The sequence below is a fragment of the Bison bison genome, unplaced genomic scaffold (genome assembly GCF_000754665.1).
Source record: "Bison bison bison isolate TAMUID 2011002044 unplaced genomic scaffold, Bison_UMD1.0 scf7180017864453, whole genome shotgun sequence".
Lineage (NCBI taxonomy): Eukaryota > Metazoa > Chordata > Mammalia > Artiodactyla > Bovidae > Bison > Bison bison.
The window spans coordinates 4131626-4148432 of NW_011495015.1; positions in this window are offsets into that span (position 1 = coordinate 4131626).

Here is a 16807-nt window from a genome sequence, read left to right on the forward strand (position 1 = left end):
CGCAACTAAAGTGTAGCCCCTGCTTGCCACAGCCAGAGAAAGCAAAGCAGCGACAACAAGATGTGTATGTGCATAGAAATGGACTCGTAAATGTGCTGATGTCGCATATCGGAGATAAAGTTTATTTGCTCTATTGCCAAAAGATTAAATTTGAAACCAAAGGGGTCTCGAGCCTAGTTAGGATTAGAGGTTTCCCTCCAGAAGCAGAGACACTCCCAGCCTGCAAAGGACTTCGTAAATACTGAGCAATTATACTTCACCACCTTCAAATCTTCTCTTTGGACTTAAAGTAAAAATTCACGTTAGGACACATCTTAGCTCTGCAGCCCAACGCCTAAAAGGGTCACCCTTCCACCCTAGTGAGCATGCAAACTGGTTCTGGATACAGATTCCGTTAGTGATGGTGCCCTTGGGTACCAGAAAGGCTCACTGGCCTCTGCTTGTCTTTTCTTTTGCATGCTAAGTCGCTTCAGTTGTGTCTGACTCTGTGACCCTGTAGACTGTAGCCCACCAGGCTCCTCTCTCCATGGGAGTCTTCAGGCAAAAACCAGAGTGGGTTGCTGTTCCCTCCTCCAAGGGATCTTCCTAACCCAGGGATTGAACCCACATCTCTTGCTTCTCCTTCACTGGCAGGTGGATTCTTTACCCCTAGGGCCACCTTTCTTCTCTTTGCTTCAGTGGGAAAAGAAAATGTTACAAAGAGGCAACAGTAAAGTATATGAAAAAGGAATGAAAATCTCTGCATTTCTAAAGAAAATAAGAAAGTAGGGAGAATGCAATCTGTTGGAGACCCTTTTGTGGTGAAGTCTGACTGGTCCAGGTGTCTTCTGGGAGCCGTGAAGTCAGTGAGAGAATGGGCCATGCTTGTGTGTATTTGCATTTATGCATCTGTCAGCCAGGGAATCCATGACGTTTAGTAGATTCTCAAATAGGATTTCGACTCCAAAGAGGCTCTGGAATAATATTTGTTAATCCTTCAGGAATGATTAGGTGGCACAGTGGCGCAGTGGTAAAGAATTTGCCTGCCAATGCAGGAGCCACAGGAGACATGAGTTTGATCCCTGGGTGGGGAGGAGCCTCTGGAGAAGGAAATGGCAACCCACTCCAGTATTCTTGCCTGGAGAATCCCACAGACAAAGGAGCCTGGCAGGCTACAGTCCATGGGGTCACAGAGAATGGGGCACGACTGAGCACGCATGCACAGCATCAATCAGAAAGGACCTGCAGAGGAGAGAGAGCCTCAGAGGAAGAGGCTGTCAGGAGGCGGCTTACTGAGACAGAGAGATACAAGACCCTGGACGGTCATTGTGATGGTGACCACACTCCTCTATGGTGCACGGACACACTCGCATCAGTGACGCTTGCACACGTGGTGTACACAATAAAACCAGAAGGAAACGGGGGATCCATCTGGAAAACCATGATGGTTTCTAACCCTGGGGGCTCTGGGAAACCATCTACTAACATTCTATACTAGAAAGTTTATAATTTATAAATTATATATAGTTTTTCTAAAAACAGAAACCTCAGTATATAGCTTACAAGCTAAAATGAGGACAAGTAAAACCTTGTTCAGGCTCTAAGGTAGTAAAATTTCTCGTAGTTTTCATGGTCTGAATATATAAGTAAACCTTGCATGTGGGTAGAAAGTATGGGGCAGAAATTGAAGTAAAGAATCAACACATTTAAGATTTCACTGCCGAACTGGTTAAATTTAATGAGACAATCGAGATTTAAACCATTTAAAAAATCCAACAAAGTTAACATTCAGAACCCTGAAACTTCCAAAGAACATCCACCTCGAGGGTAAAGTCATGGGTCGATTTCATCTTTCCATCTTTCCTGTCAAGTGCTGCTTTAAAAAGTGGCCCATCGCTGGTCTAGATAGAAATGGGGCCTTTTATCAGAGAGAAGCTGACGTGTGATACCACTGAGAAGAGTGTGTGGTTTCGACTAAAAAGAAACCCTGAGTTACCTCTACTAGTTTCCTTCCTCCAGAACATCTCTGCCTTCAACTATCCCCAAACACACACATCTGCACAGACTCACGGTCCCTTGAAAGCTTCAGCGTGCCACACACAGGAGGCGGCAGGCGGGAGTGGAGGTGCTTCTCCAGAAAGCTCAGCTCCGGGAGGGAAGGGAAGAAAGCAGCCAGCACAGCCTTGCTCCCTCCCGCCTCTGCAAATGGCCCACCTGCCCTGAAACCTCGGTTCTGCTTCACTCGGTTTTCAGGATGGGGTCATTGTCAGTCAGGGCCTCTAGCTCTGAGATCAGGTCCTGTAGAGTCACACGGAGCTCGGTGGATGGGCCTGAATAGTCTGTGCTGTTGCAAATGGGTCCTAGTTTCAGCTTTCTCGGATTGCACAGCTAACGCATCCGGAGAGCTTAAATGCCAGCTGATCTAGGCAGATTTGCCAACAAACACACACAACTGGAACATTTCTATTGAAACTATTTTTATACGGGCAAGTTTTTAAAAGATGGTAATTAGCAAAATTAAAGACAAAAGAAAACTTCTTCTGCCTTTTCAAATACTGTTACCTGCAGTACCAAGCCGGAGCCCCATCTCCTGCCTGGAGCCCCCTCCACCCCCACGCCACCCCAGCCACATCTCTCTTGTCTAAAGGATGCTCTTCTGTGTGAAATCGCACAGCCTCCCATTACTGAGAGGCTCTTAGGAAATCCATCCCCGCTGCTGCAGCTGGAGGCCAGGGACCACTCAGCTGCTCCTGAGGTGCCTGGCTTAGCGGGGGTAACGTGGGAAGCTGAGACCCTCGCTTAGAGCCAGAGAGACCCAATGTCGTGGCGTGTGGTGGAATTCACACTCTGAGCGGCCGTCTGTCTCTGCTCATCTGCAGAAGGAGACCACGGGGTCCCTCAGTCCTGCTGTTTAAAACACTGGAAACAGAGAACATGATCTTAGCCCCATCTGTGGTATCTCATCACACTCAGGGGGTTAGGCTTCAGGGTTTGATGCCCAGATTGAAGCCTCTGAGCCCCACGGGTTGGTTTTCTACAGTCTGCATCAGAACCAGCTTCCTTCTGCTGCTGATGCTGCTGCTCTGGTCCAGACCCTTGGCCTGCCTGCCATCAGTTCCTGCACCCCCATCCCGTCCCTCAGCCTGCTCCTCTTTTGGCCAGAGCTGCCAGTATAACCTTCCCAACCTTTAACCTTTCTTTCCCAATTCAGGAACCTCCAGCATCTCTGGGAAGTTGAAGCTCTCGGGCCCCCGTATGGTGAGAAAGGGTCTCCGCCCTGTTTCCTGGCCCAGTGGTCTTCTCCCAGGATCTTTCATCTGTCTGTCTCCATGCCTGGGACTGATGAGGCCAGACCTATTTCAAAAACCTGCCCCCTGTGCCCTCCTCGGTCCTAGATTAATTAACAGCAACGGCAACAACAAAAACAATTTTATGAAAACATTCCCTTCCCAGAGTGTGTTTATTTAATGAAATAATGCATATAATGTAATATACACTTATAGTGCCTGATACATAGTATATGCTTAAGAAGTATGTATTCCTGTTGTTAGGTTATATTGTTATTAAACACTTACTATGAGTAGTAACAATAAACTCACAATATAGTATCCACAGCTTTTGCCTTTTAAAGCCTTTTTTAAATGGGGACCATTTTTAAAGTCTTTATTGAATTTGTTGCAGCATTGCTTCTGTTTATGTTCAGGTCTTTTGGCCTCAGGGCATTGAGATTTTGGCTCCCCAATCAGTAAAGGAACCTGCATCCCCTGCATTGGAAGGCAAAGTCTTAACCACTGGACTGCCAGGGAAGTCCCTGCCTTTGCCTTTTAGATTTTTAATTCATTTCTTTTTGTACCCTCAGGTCAAAGACCCTTGAGGTAGGCTCTGTACAGTTGTCCAGGTTCCCTAATGCCTAATGCAGTGCTGTGCATACAGTTGTTGCTGTTCAGTCGCTAAATCGTGTTCAGCTCTTTGCAGCCCCATGCAGCATGCCAGACTTCCCTTGACCCTCACCATCTTTCGGAGTCTGCTCACATTCATGTCCATTGAGTCGGTGATGTCATCCATCTCGTCCTCTGTCACCCGCTTCTCCTCCTGTCCTCAGTCTTTCCCAGCATACAGTGGCACGCAGTGAATGTTTGTGGATGGAGTCTTGGCAGCATTTCTGCCCTCCCCCCGCTCCTGGCCTCCACTCACACAGGGTCTGCTTGGACACTTGCATGGCCAAGGTAGGTAGAATCTTGTATTTGGCTGTGTAGAAGAAACATTAGTTTGTGTGTATGTGGGTGTGAATATTTAAATTCTCATTTAAAACATGTTAGGATGGAATGCAAAATCTTTTTTCTGGCAGAAAGTCAAGCCTGTCTCTTCTCTATTTTCTCCTCCTTTCTCACGGTTTTTATAAATTACAGCTTGTCCCAATAAAAAATTATCCAGATGGCCAGTTCCTCACATCACATTTTATTCCATGCAGAGAACGTGTCTTTGTTTCTAAAGAATTCCTTTTTCACCACATGTTCTATTCTTGAAACAACTCGGTAAATTTCGGAATGAAATTGAAAAAAAAAAAAAAAACACTGAATGGCTTAAATTCTCTCCAAGTGTTCTGATTTTCCTACCTTTCTCTCTGTATAATCAACAATGCCAGAGACATTACATAAATACATTAACATCATAAATATCCATTTGGCAATGCATCCACTATGTACAGGGCGATAATATCAAGTATTCCACCACTTTTATTTATATATGATGTATTCAGAAAAAGTCTCATCCCAGAGGAAGTTTGGCATAGAACTAAAAAGCCTAGATCCTAGCATGAGTCAGCCTGGGTCTCAAACCCGACTCCAGCATCCTACCTGTGTGGCCTTGTATGACTTACTTCACCTCTCTGTACCTCAATTGCTTCATCTATAAAATGCAGATAATAATAGAACCTATCTTGAGGGATGTTGTGAGAATTCAGAAACTTAACGTATAAAGAGAGCTTAAGTCAGGGCATAACATAGAGTAAAAACTATAGAACTATGATCTGTTTTAGATATTATGAGTATTAGATGAATCAAGTTGTGTTTAGGTATCATCTACTCTTTAAATTTTTGAATGATTTTACTGCCTAAATTTAGTAGAAATAAAAAAATTCATATATATATTTTAGATTAGTTTGGTCATCTTATATAAAATATTTTGCATGTTGATTCTCAGTAACAAATAGTTAAATTACTTGAACAGTATGTCAAGATAGCTTATGGTAGAAAAAGTAGTGTTGAATCATATTTTCTTGAAAGAAGTAAGTGTTCATTTTTATCCACAGTTACATGGGTGCCCCTAATCTTTAGGCTTCCCAGGTGGCACTAGGGGTAAAAAACTCGCCTGCCAATGCAGAAGACACAAGAGACTCGGGCTCAATCCCTGGGCTGGGAAGATCCCCTGGAGGAGGGCATAGTAACCCACTCGCGTATTCTTGCCTGGAGAATCCCATGGATACAGTCCTTAGGGTCGCCACAAGGACACAACTAAAGTGACTTAGCACACACGCATGCCCTAATATTTAATATCTCAGTGTGGTTTATTTAAACTTAAAAAAAAAAAAAGAAATATATAAAAGCCTCCCTTCCAGGTTTAATAAGATTACTAATGTTGATTATTGCTAATTGGGATGATACTGCTTTTTGCACATTAAATTGCAGTACAAGTTTGCCTTTGGTATGTTAACTGACTTAGGGGGAAGAGAACTGGCAATCAACTTCAGGAATTTGAAGAAAACCTGATACTGAGACCTTTGATTGCTGCTCTATATATGTATCATTTGTACTTGCTCACAATCCTCATAGAAGTAAAATCAGTAACACTTTTAAGTCCTAGTTAGCTTTTGTACATTTCCATAGAAAATATTATAGGAATTCTACAATTATAGCAACCTGCCTTTCAGTGTTTATCATGCCTTTTAATACCGTTGGCCAAAAGGTCAATGTTACCTTCAAAATAAAAATTGTCCATTTAACATACTAGGCACGTTTAAGCTGTCCACATGTTAAAGCTGGATGGCAGTGAGGCAAAGGTTTGTCTTCCCCCCCTGTTTCCTGGCACACCCCCGTGTTCTTCAAGTCTCTGTCCCCATCCTCCGAGGAGGCAGCATCCAGGGCTTCCTTGCTGCCTTTGCTGCAGGAGGCAAGCCCCTTACATGATCTGTTCCATGAACACTTCCAAATACTTGGCCTCCACTCACTCCAACAATTAAATTCTTTTGAAGATAACCCAGGAGACTTTAGCATCTAACCTCCCGGCTTAGATATATTGTCTTGTCTAGGTCTGAGAAAGAAAGACTACAACTGGCCAGGAAAATAATTAAGACTAAGCTGTATGATGCAGTGAGCCTCCTGGAGATTGCGTTAGGGAAGAACTCTTCACAGTCTCACTGCGGCCTAAGTCCTGGGCTGTGTGAGGCCATGTTCCCAGACCAGGCTCCTTCTGGGAGCTATTGGCCTTTCTTGGATGACTTCCCTTTTCTGGATCAGCAAGAAGGTTGTCAGCGACCTGACACTCTTCCTGAAAAACCGCTGACCTCTGGGTTTTACTTATGTTTTGAAGTACAGCACCCAAGGGGCTGTTTCATCTTTCCCAGTTTGCTTGAATGTGTAAAGCCTCTAACGTCATGTCATGGAGAGAAGATGCTAATGGATACTTGGGCAGGTATCTATTCAGAGCGGGGGGCCAAGGCACTCAGGACGGAAGGACTCTTGGTGCCCGAGGCCCCTCTGGCCACCCCGGGGCTGTCAGTGCCCAGCACTTGGGAAGCTTCCAGTTAGGTGTGTGGTGACAGCTTAGTTACACTCTCCTGGTCCAGACTGTCCATCCCCCAGGGTTTGACAGAGCATGGCCCGTTATTTTTATCAGGACAAGGGAATTATAGAGAAGCAGGGACCACATCAGCTGCTTGGGTCTAAGAAGATGAAAACGTGGTGAGTACAAGATGATAATAGTGTTGGATGAGTAGGGTCAGGAGCCCAGGGGTTTGGAAATCAGCAGCTCTCGTCTTGACTCTTGGAATTGGAATCAAGCAGGAGGAATCAGAAATGAAGGTGAGGAATCCCAGGAAGTGGGCAAAGCACAGTAAAAGAGAATAATTCAGAGGTGTAGGCACATGGAGGCCTGGTCAGCTGGGGAGGCAGATCTGCCTTCCAGGGGTGGGGTTAGGAGGCAGAGGGCTTGTCATGGGACGGGGCCCGGCAAGAACCAAGTCGGAACGTAGGGCTTCCCCGAGGAGGACCCCTGGGTTCTTGGCATGACAGTAGGTAAGACTCTTACTTTTTAAAATTTATTTTTACTTTCTGGCCATGCTGTGTAGCAGGCAGGACCTTAGTTCCCTGACCAGGGATCGAATCCATGCCCCCTGCGTTGGAAGCTCGGAGTCTTAACCACAGGACTACCAGGAAAAGTCTCTCTAGACCAGGCTTCTAGAAACAAAGTGTGTGTGTGTTAGTCACTCAGTTATGTCTGACTCTTTGTGACCCTATGGGCTATAGCCCACCACACTCCTCTGTCCATGGGGATTCTCCAGGCAAGAATACTAGAGTGGATTGTCATGCCCTCCTCCAGGGGATCTTCCCAACCCAGGGATCAAACCCAGGTCTCCCGCATTGAGGGCAGATTCTTTACCATCTGAGCCACCAGGGAAGCCCAAGAATCCTGGAGTGGCTTGCCATGCCCTCCTCCAAGGGATCTTCCCAACCCAGGGATTGAACCCGTGTCTCCTGCATTTCCTTCTCCTTCCTTGGCAGGCACATTCTTTATCACTGAGCCAACAAGGACCAAAGCAAATGCCAGGTTCTGTGATGCAGAGCCCACGAGGCTGAGCCCTGAGCTCCATATCAGAACTGGGACCTGCTTCAGGTTCAGACCTTTGGACTTTAGACTGAACTGTGGGATTTAGCGACTCACCAAAGGCTTCAGATCAGGACTGGTCCTGAGAATAAGGGCCACTGCACTGACCTGTGAAATCAGGTGCTCCTGTCATGGAAGGAAGGCGAATTCAGAGGCTGAGGACCATCAGAGGCCTGACATCACCTGCAGTGATTCAGCACTGGCCGCTCCAGCTCTGGCCCTGGTACAACCAGCAGAGCAGCAGCAGCCAAGGATGCTGCTCCTAAGAGGAGGGCAGGACAGTTTTTAAGGAAAGAATATATACCAATACAGTTTTCTTTTATTTTTTTATTTCTTCTCAGATGAAATAGAAATTATACTTGCTTCTCAATTATACTTACATATTCTTAAAAGCAAAACTAGTATTTTTAATGGCCATCATTTTTCTGTTTCTATTTATGAAGAGGTCTACTAGATCTCAGATCTGGTCCAAAAATCTTCTTTCAAAAAAAATTTTTTTATTTATTTGTTTTTGGCTGTGTCAGGCCTTAGTTGCAGCACCACAAGCATCTCTTGTGGCTCTGGGGCTCAGTTGCTCTATGGCATGTGGATCTTAGTCCCCCCGAGCCCCAGCCCAGGGATCGAACCTGCAACCCCTGCATTGGAAGACGGATTCTTAACCACTGGACCACCAAGGACATCCCCCAAAACCTCTTTTAAATTTTGCAGCTGTCTAGAAGTTTTTGTTTGTTTCGCATTTGCCCTCTAGTCACCTGTCTTGCTGATGAACTTGGACCTGACCTATTTTATAAATTATTCAGCTGAACTGTGTGAAATTCCTGGTATTCAGCTGTGTCTGACTTTTGAAAGCTATGTAGTTTCTGCAGTCTCTTCCTCCTTTCCCTGCAAGCAGCACACATACATTGAATTAAGGACAGCTGTGGTTCCCAGTCAGGAGAACCCCACCTCCTACGGAGTTCCCGCTCAGTCCAGCCATCCCACCCGTGGTTTTCTTGCTTCCTTCACTCTGTCCACAGTGAGCTGAAATTTGAACCTGCCACCTCCCTGTCCATCAGAAGCTACCATTTTCCTTTGACCAACAGAGACTTGAGGCATAGAAATTTCAGCTTATATGTCAGCAATTTGCTGAAGAGTATGTCGTCAGAACCTTCCCCCCACCCGCCAATATTTGGCTAAATCAGTAGTAAGTTTTAAATGGTTTTCATCACACCTAGGACAACCACTTTAATCAACTTTCTTCTATGTGTATCGTTTTATGAAGAGTTGTGTATATTCTTAAACATGCACATATACACACATATCCCCTGGAGGAGGAAGTGGCCACCCACCCCGGTATTCTTGCCTGGAGAATCCTATGGACAGAGGAGCCTGGCAGGCTACCATCCATCAATAGGGTTGCATAGATTCGGACATGACTGAAGTGACTTAGAACACATACACACACATAAGGGTGTGCGTGTGCAGAAAGGCTCATGATGGGGATGCCATCTCTGTAACGTAAATATTTCTCTGCACCGAACGCAAGTAAGCACAGAGCTACAACCCAGAAATGCATTCCCAGCAGAGCCGAGGTTGAATGGGGTGCTGACAATGCCACTGAAAGCCCATCATCTCTGCTCCTTACAAACTTCCATTTCTCTCCCATTGTTACCTTCTTTCAGGGTCTTCACCAGCATCTTCTGCAAAATATGCTCTTGTCATTTAATATATTCTTTTGAACTTCACACTTCATTCTGATCTGTATAATAGGGAGATACTCTATGATATGCCTTGCCTCTCAGAACTGAGAAATACCCCATTCTGGTGATGCTCGAGGCACTGCGTTGGTGCTAATAATTAAGTGATTTGTTTCGGGGTTTCCCAAGAAGATGCCAAGTCACATTGGGAAAACTGCTTATCTTGTGTGAACCTGTTTTCTTACCAATGAAAAATACATCAATACTATCTTTAGTTTTTCATGCCTTAGTACCTGTGAGACAAAGAAGAGCTGGAATGGGATTAAGAACTAAGTGAATGATTAAATGACTAAAAGGACTGATTAATGAGTCAAGATTGAGGAAAACAGAATTTCTCTTAACTGAGCAAGAGGGCGAATGGTAGCTTCTACAAGCCTGGGCAGATAAGCCTGAGGAAGACGGCGTGAGTGCTGTGCAGCCCAACTCACACAGGGGTCATGATATGAAATCAAGGAAATTCATGGCCATAATGATCACTAAACCATCTCGAGTTGGGAGTATGTGTTGATGGATGGTTAGCAAAGCTTCTGAGTGATAGTATTTTAGTGAAAACTCAACTGTGCGTGAAATAAACATTTTCCATCTCCCTTAGGTTAGCCTAATGCCTTTCAACTCTCATCTGCAGAAAATTCTTTCCAAAAATCTCCCTTAAATCTCATAAGTTGCAGCCTAAACCAATCGGTCCTGCTGGAAACTGCTTTATCACCATTCACGCCTCACACAGGACCCAGCACAGACTGGTTTATTTTCCCCTAGAAATGGTGGGCTGGGTACCACTGCTTTCTCTGGGAATAGTGCCTCTGCCACTCTGCACAAGAATCATGTTCCCTTTCTGACAGTGCCGAAAGCGCCGTCCCACTTCGGCCCACATGGTTGGTGCTAATATTTAAGTGATTGATTTGGGGGGTTTCCCACGAAGGTGCCAAGTCACATTGGGAAAATTGCTTATCTTGTGTAAGCCTGTTTTCTTACCAATGAAAACTATGTTAAAGATATTTTTGGGTATTTATTGAACCCAGATCTCCTGCATTGCAGGCAGATTCTTTACCGTCTGAGCCACCAGGGATTCCCTTGGGTGTTTAGTGCTAAATAATAGAGATAATGTATGTAAAACACTTTGTATTGCAGTGGGGCTATGTAGACACTCAGTAGGGGTAGCTTTTGTTCTTATTTTAAATTGTGTTTTTTGGAACATATCCCAGCTTCTTCACTAGAACTGTATTCTCTCAAGTGCCTAGCATGCAGCACATGCTAAGTTAGTGGGTTGTTGGATCAATAACTGGATAAACAAACTAATAGATCAATGCCAATTAATATGAACTACAGAACATATGTGCATGGAATGCTGCTGTCTGGCAAAGTACAGGTTTACCCTGTTATGTCAAGCGAGGCTAGTGTTATCAGAATCACCCCACTCCAAATTCCAGAAGGCCCATTCCAGATCCAGGTTGGTACTGAAGCCTTCTGAGGTTAGACTTCATATAGGGGCTCCCTAGAAAACTCAGTCTATTGTAAAATAGAGGGAAACCTCATTGCTCCTGAGTCAATTCCTAGGCAGGTTAATAAGAAGTCTGGGGTCCCCAAGGAGGAGAAAGGGGTCTGGGGCTCTTGAGGAGGAGATAGGGGTCTGGAATTCTTAAGGAGGAGAAAAGGACAACCTTTCCATGAGAGCAGCTTCCAGTCCTGGGGTGTGTATGTATGTATGTGTATGTATGTATATATGTGTATGTCTGTATCCGTGTCTGTCTATGTATGTGTGTGTGTCTATGTTTGTGTATATGTGTGTGTCTCTGTGTGTGTATGTTTCTGCGTGTGTCTGTGTGTGTGAGATTTCTCATGGTCACAACACCCCGAGGAGCTGGATCTGATTTTCCTGTTTCCCTGGAGGAACTGGAGCCTGGGTGTGGGCCAGGTCCCTGAGGGGCGCCATCACACCTGGTCATCCTCCGATGGCGCCTCCCTTGTTCAGAAACAGGTTGGAGCCTCTGCAGGCAGAACCGTGGGTGCAGAGCCCTGGAGACAGCAGTCACCCGTGGAAGGGACTGGACCACTGGTCCCGGCAGAGCTTTGACCTGAACCTGCCGTCGGGCTCCAACCACATCTGGAATTCAGGATCCAGCTGCAACCCAGTCTCTCCTCTTTCACCCACAATCGGCGTGTCACGTTCAAACACAAAACTTCCTAGCCAGGCGCAGGAGGATGAAGCAGACAACCAGATACAGAATTTCCAGATAAACAAATGATAAAAAAAAAGCTTAATATTCTCTTGCTGGTAAATGTTTAATTACCCCATAGTATTTTGTGATGCAGGTAGTCCCCTCAGGGCATGAATTTTCAAGGACACAGACTGAGTCAGCTGTTTATATGGCATTTTCCCTGCACGTGCATCTTTATGACAGTCTTCTGTTGTTAAGTTTCTTAAATTGTGGAAACTGTATTGCTGACGACTGAGTCTGTGATGTCTGCTGACCAGTGTCTGAGGCCTGCGCAGAGGGCCACATGGGAAGAAACTTAACACAGTGTGTTCCATGGAAGGAAAGCGTCTCTATTCAGCGTTTCGGTTTTGGATGTGTGTCTGTTCCCGTGACAGGTCAGCCCTGATGCGTCACCCTAAACTGACGCCTGTCCTCTCATTTTTATACAAACCAGTGCTTTCGGCTGTCTGTGTTCGGACAGGAACTTGAAAAAGGAGGCAACGCTTCAGAATCGTCTGAGAGAACAAACACAGGCAAAAAAAGTGGAATCAGGCTCTGCACATTCCATATCGAAAAATCGCTATAGCTTGAACTTCAGTGGAAGACTCCAGAAGGTGAACAACCAGTTCAGGTAAGGAAGCCTTAAAAATGTGAAACAGAGAGTAAAGCATGTAGAAGAGAAAAGGACAAACTTGTTGCTGATAATAATTCCTTATGTTTCTTCAAAATCTTTTTTTTTTAATTTCTGGATAATATTATGTTCACTAGCTCGTAGAATTCATCTAAGTCTTGACACTTCATTTTTAAAATATTTTTACTTACTTCACCCTCAGTAATGTGAGTTGACCTCTAAGTGGAGGGATTATATGGAAGTGACAGAAAGCAAATCTCACGTGTAAAATTCTATAAGACTCCCTGCATCTTTGGAGATGTCTCACAGGTGGCATCTCTCTGGACACTTGGCCCAGTATCCACGTCCTCTCATCCTACCAGCACCCTCTCGCTCACCTGGTACTTGTCATCTTTAACCCAAACATCCCTCAGACATGATTTTCTTCTTTAAGTAGTTTCCATCTTCATTTATCAATGGCACATCATCCTTTTGTTCCTAAATGTAAACTTATGACTATCGGTCCTCAGTTTTTATTTGTTGTTGTTGTTGTTCAGTCATGTTTGACTCTTTGTGACCCAAAGGACTGCAGCCTGCCAGGCTTCCCTGTCCTTCACGATCTCCTGGAGCTTGCTCAAACTCATGTCCATTGAGTCAGTGATACCATCCAACCATCTCATCCTCTGTCGCCCTCTTCTCCTACCTTCAATCTTTCCCAGCATCAGGGTCTTTTCCAGTGAGTTGGCTCTTTGCATCAGGTGGCCAAAGTATTGGAGCTTCAGCTTCAGCATCTATCCTTCCAATGAATATTCAGTACTGATTTCCTTTAGGAGTGACTGGTTTGATCCCCTTTCTATCCAAGGTATTCTCAAGAGTCTTCTCCAACACCAGAGTTTGAAAGCATCAATTCTTCGACGCTCAGCCTTCTTTGTGGTCCACCTCTCACATCTGTCCATGACTACTGGATTATTTACACATAATTTTCTAAGAAGCTGTAGATGCAACTGTATTTGCACTTTTTTTTTTTAACCTAAACAAGTAAATAATCTAAATGACATTTAAGAATAAAAGCTTCATTCCCCATGCTGGGAATTATAAACACAGGAAGATCTAATACAAAGTGAATGACTGACAACCAGAGATGGAGCCATGAAAGGCTTGAAAGAGGTGAGAAGTGGGTGTCTTCAGACCCTGCTGTGGGCAGAAAGCACTGGCGTTCAGGATTGAAGGACCCCACCCAAGGTGAGCTTTGGGGGAGCTACTAGGGGAGGGGCTGCTGGTTCTCCCGACCCTCCACCCCCAGCCCTGTTCTTCCTACTCAGCATGTGGGACCAGAAGGTGTGCATGCCTCTACGCAGAGGCTGACTTAGTGGGGATACTCTTGTACGCACGAGACCTGATCCATCATTGGGAGAGTTTGGCTCATGCTGTGCTGTGCTTAGTCGCTCAGTCCTGTCCGACTCTTTGTGATTCCAGGGACTGCAGCCTGCCAGGCTCCTCTGTCCATGGGATTCTCCAGGCAAGAATACTGGAGTGGGTTGTCATGCCCTCCTCCAGGGGATCTTCCCAAAGTTCAGCTCATAGGACATGCTTTTCAGGTGGATTTTACATCTCGGACTGCGCATTTTGTTCCTTTTATAGAGCATTCAGGTGATGTTGCATTTTCATTCACTGAGCTGATTTAAAGTGTGGTGGCTCTGCACGCTCCTGCGCACCCTCCCTCTGCGGCGTGCCATGCGCTGCCTCTGGGTACCAAGGCGCTCCTCTGTCGCATCTGTATCCTGCATCTCATCCTTTGTTCTACACCCACTCCTCTTGCCGAAACTGCACAGGGTCTGGGTTTTCTTCACTGCTTTTCACACCCACGCCATTTTCAACTTCAATTGGCTGAGAGCTTCAACAGCCTTTCTGTTTCCTAGTGGAGGGAGAAGTTTTTCTCTTTTTCTAAAAACTGTTTTTCCCAGGAACCCTGTTTGTTTATTCCAGAGGCCAGTACATCCCTTTGCTCTTACTCTTTTTGTTCTGTTCTGTTATCTTTTTTCCCAAACAAAAATGCTCTTGTAAACATTTTAGACATTCATTCTCAATGTCAAAAGCCAGAGAGAATAAACAGCTCTTTGAACTGCTTTAAAAAGTGATGACACCGTGGCGTTCTCTCAGAGGTTAGCCAAGCCTTTCTCTTCAGCACAGATGTACAGCTTCCCTAACTCCGCTTATGGTACACTGTTGAGTGCCTTACGATTTTGAAGGGGGTTTTCACTGAAATGGATCAGTAAGCATAATTACTACTGATAGAAAAAGCAGAGAACATTAGTTGATGTGTATATGCATGCCCATCACTTCAGTCATGGCTGACTCTTTTTGACCCCACGGACGGTAGCCCACCAGGCTCCTCTGTCCATGGGATTCTCCAGGCAAGAATACTGGAGTGGGTTGCCATGCCCTCCTCCAGGGGATCTTCCTGACCCTGGGATCAAACCAGAGATTCTGGTGTCTCCTGCTTTGCAGGTGGATTCTTTACCCATTGAGCCACCTGGGAAGCCCTGTTAATTGATTACCAAGCCAAAAAGAAGAAAAAAAAAATCACACATGATGCTATTCTGTGAAATTGTCTTTTGTAAGCTCAGGGAACTGTGTTAGCAGCTGGGCGGGGGAGGGGAGACCCATGGTGAAAGTCGAGGATTCTTAAGCCATACTTTTTCTTTCACATCCTGAGACCAAAGTCATGCTCGTGCCCCAATCCTCGTCCTCTTTTTCTACACCGATCATCATAACGTTGTTTGGATCAATGGTCTTGACAGTAATGTCTGCTTGGACCTGCTCCCCGCCACCCCACCCTCCCAATCTTGTTCATGGTCCAGAATTCCAACTGGAGGAGAAAAAGAGAACAAGGAAATCAACAAGGAAGAGTATGTCTGCTAATGATGAGCAGATACAATTTAACTCTTTTCACAGTTTACTTGTGATAATCTCCTGAGGCTGCCTGTACTCTAACCCAGATCTTTGCTCTTAAAATAATAAGATACCACATAGAGGTGGAGGAGAATGTTCATATCCCATCTGGCCTCTTCTACATGCTGAGAGAAAATAATTTTTACTTGGCCCATGTCCAAGGATAGGCATGGGCATTAAATTAGCAAGTGAAAGTGTCTTAGTCGCTCAGTCATGTCAGACTGTTTGCGACTGTAGCCTGCCAGTCTCTTCTGTCCATGGGATTCTCCAGGCAAGAATGCTGGAGTGGGTTGCCATTTTCTCCTCCAAGGGATCTTCCCAACCCAGAGATCAAACCTGGGTCTTCTGCGTTGCAGGTGGATTCTTTGCTGTCTGAGCCACCAGGGAAGGCACGGGGTTAAATTAGCAAAGATCAGAGTTTTAATTTCCCCTGGCTTCCAGGGCATGCACCATCACTGAGCTCCGGACAGGCCCGCTCTGACTTCTTATACTGGCAACGCTGTGACCTTAGAATCTCCAGACTGCTTACAGTTCCAGGGGAAAATATAAAATTAACTCTTGACTTTCTTCCAAAATCAATTAGATGCTGCCCAGCAATTGAGGAAGTTTTTCTTTTCCTTAATGGCACTCCAGTTCTGTGTTTATTTTTAAAAAGCATGCTTGTTCTGATGTTAATCTTTGGAGAGGGAACTATAATTAGTAAATTCTAAGTCTCCATGATTTAGTAGTGGAAACAGTCTATTTATGTTCACGTTTTCTTGGTGGAGGGTCATGTTATGGATTCGAGCGTATTCAGTTCAATTCAGTTCAGTCGCTCAGTTGTGTCCGACTCTTCGCAACCCGATGAATCACAGCACGCCAGGCTTCCCTGTCCATCACGAACTCCCGGAGTTCACCCAGACCCACGTCCATCGAGTCAGTGATGCCATCCAGCCATCTCATCCTCTGTCATCCCCTTCTCCTCCCCTTCTCCTCCTGCCCCCAATCCCTCCCAGCATCAGAGTCTTTTCCAATGAGTCAACTCTTCACCTGAGGTGGCCAAAGTACTGGAGTTTCAGCCTCAGCATCATTCCTTCCTAAGAAATCCCAGGGCTGATCTCCTTCAGAATGGACTGAGTGGATCTCCTTGCAGTCCAAGGGACTCTCAAGAGTCTTCTCCAGCACCACAGTTCAAAAGCATCAATTCTTTGGCACTCAGCCTTCTTCACAGTCCAACCCTCATATCCATACATGACCACAGGAAAAACCATAGCCTTAAACTAGACGAACCTTTGTTGGCAAAGTAATGTCTCTGCTTTTGAATATGCTATCTAGGTTGGACATAACTTTCCTTCCAAGGAGTAAGCGTCTTTTAATTTCATGGCTGCAGTCACCATCTGCAGTGATTTTGGAGCCCAAAAAAATAAAGTCTGACACTGTTTCCACTGTTTCCCCATCTATTTCCCATGAAGTGA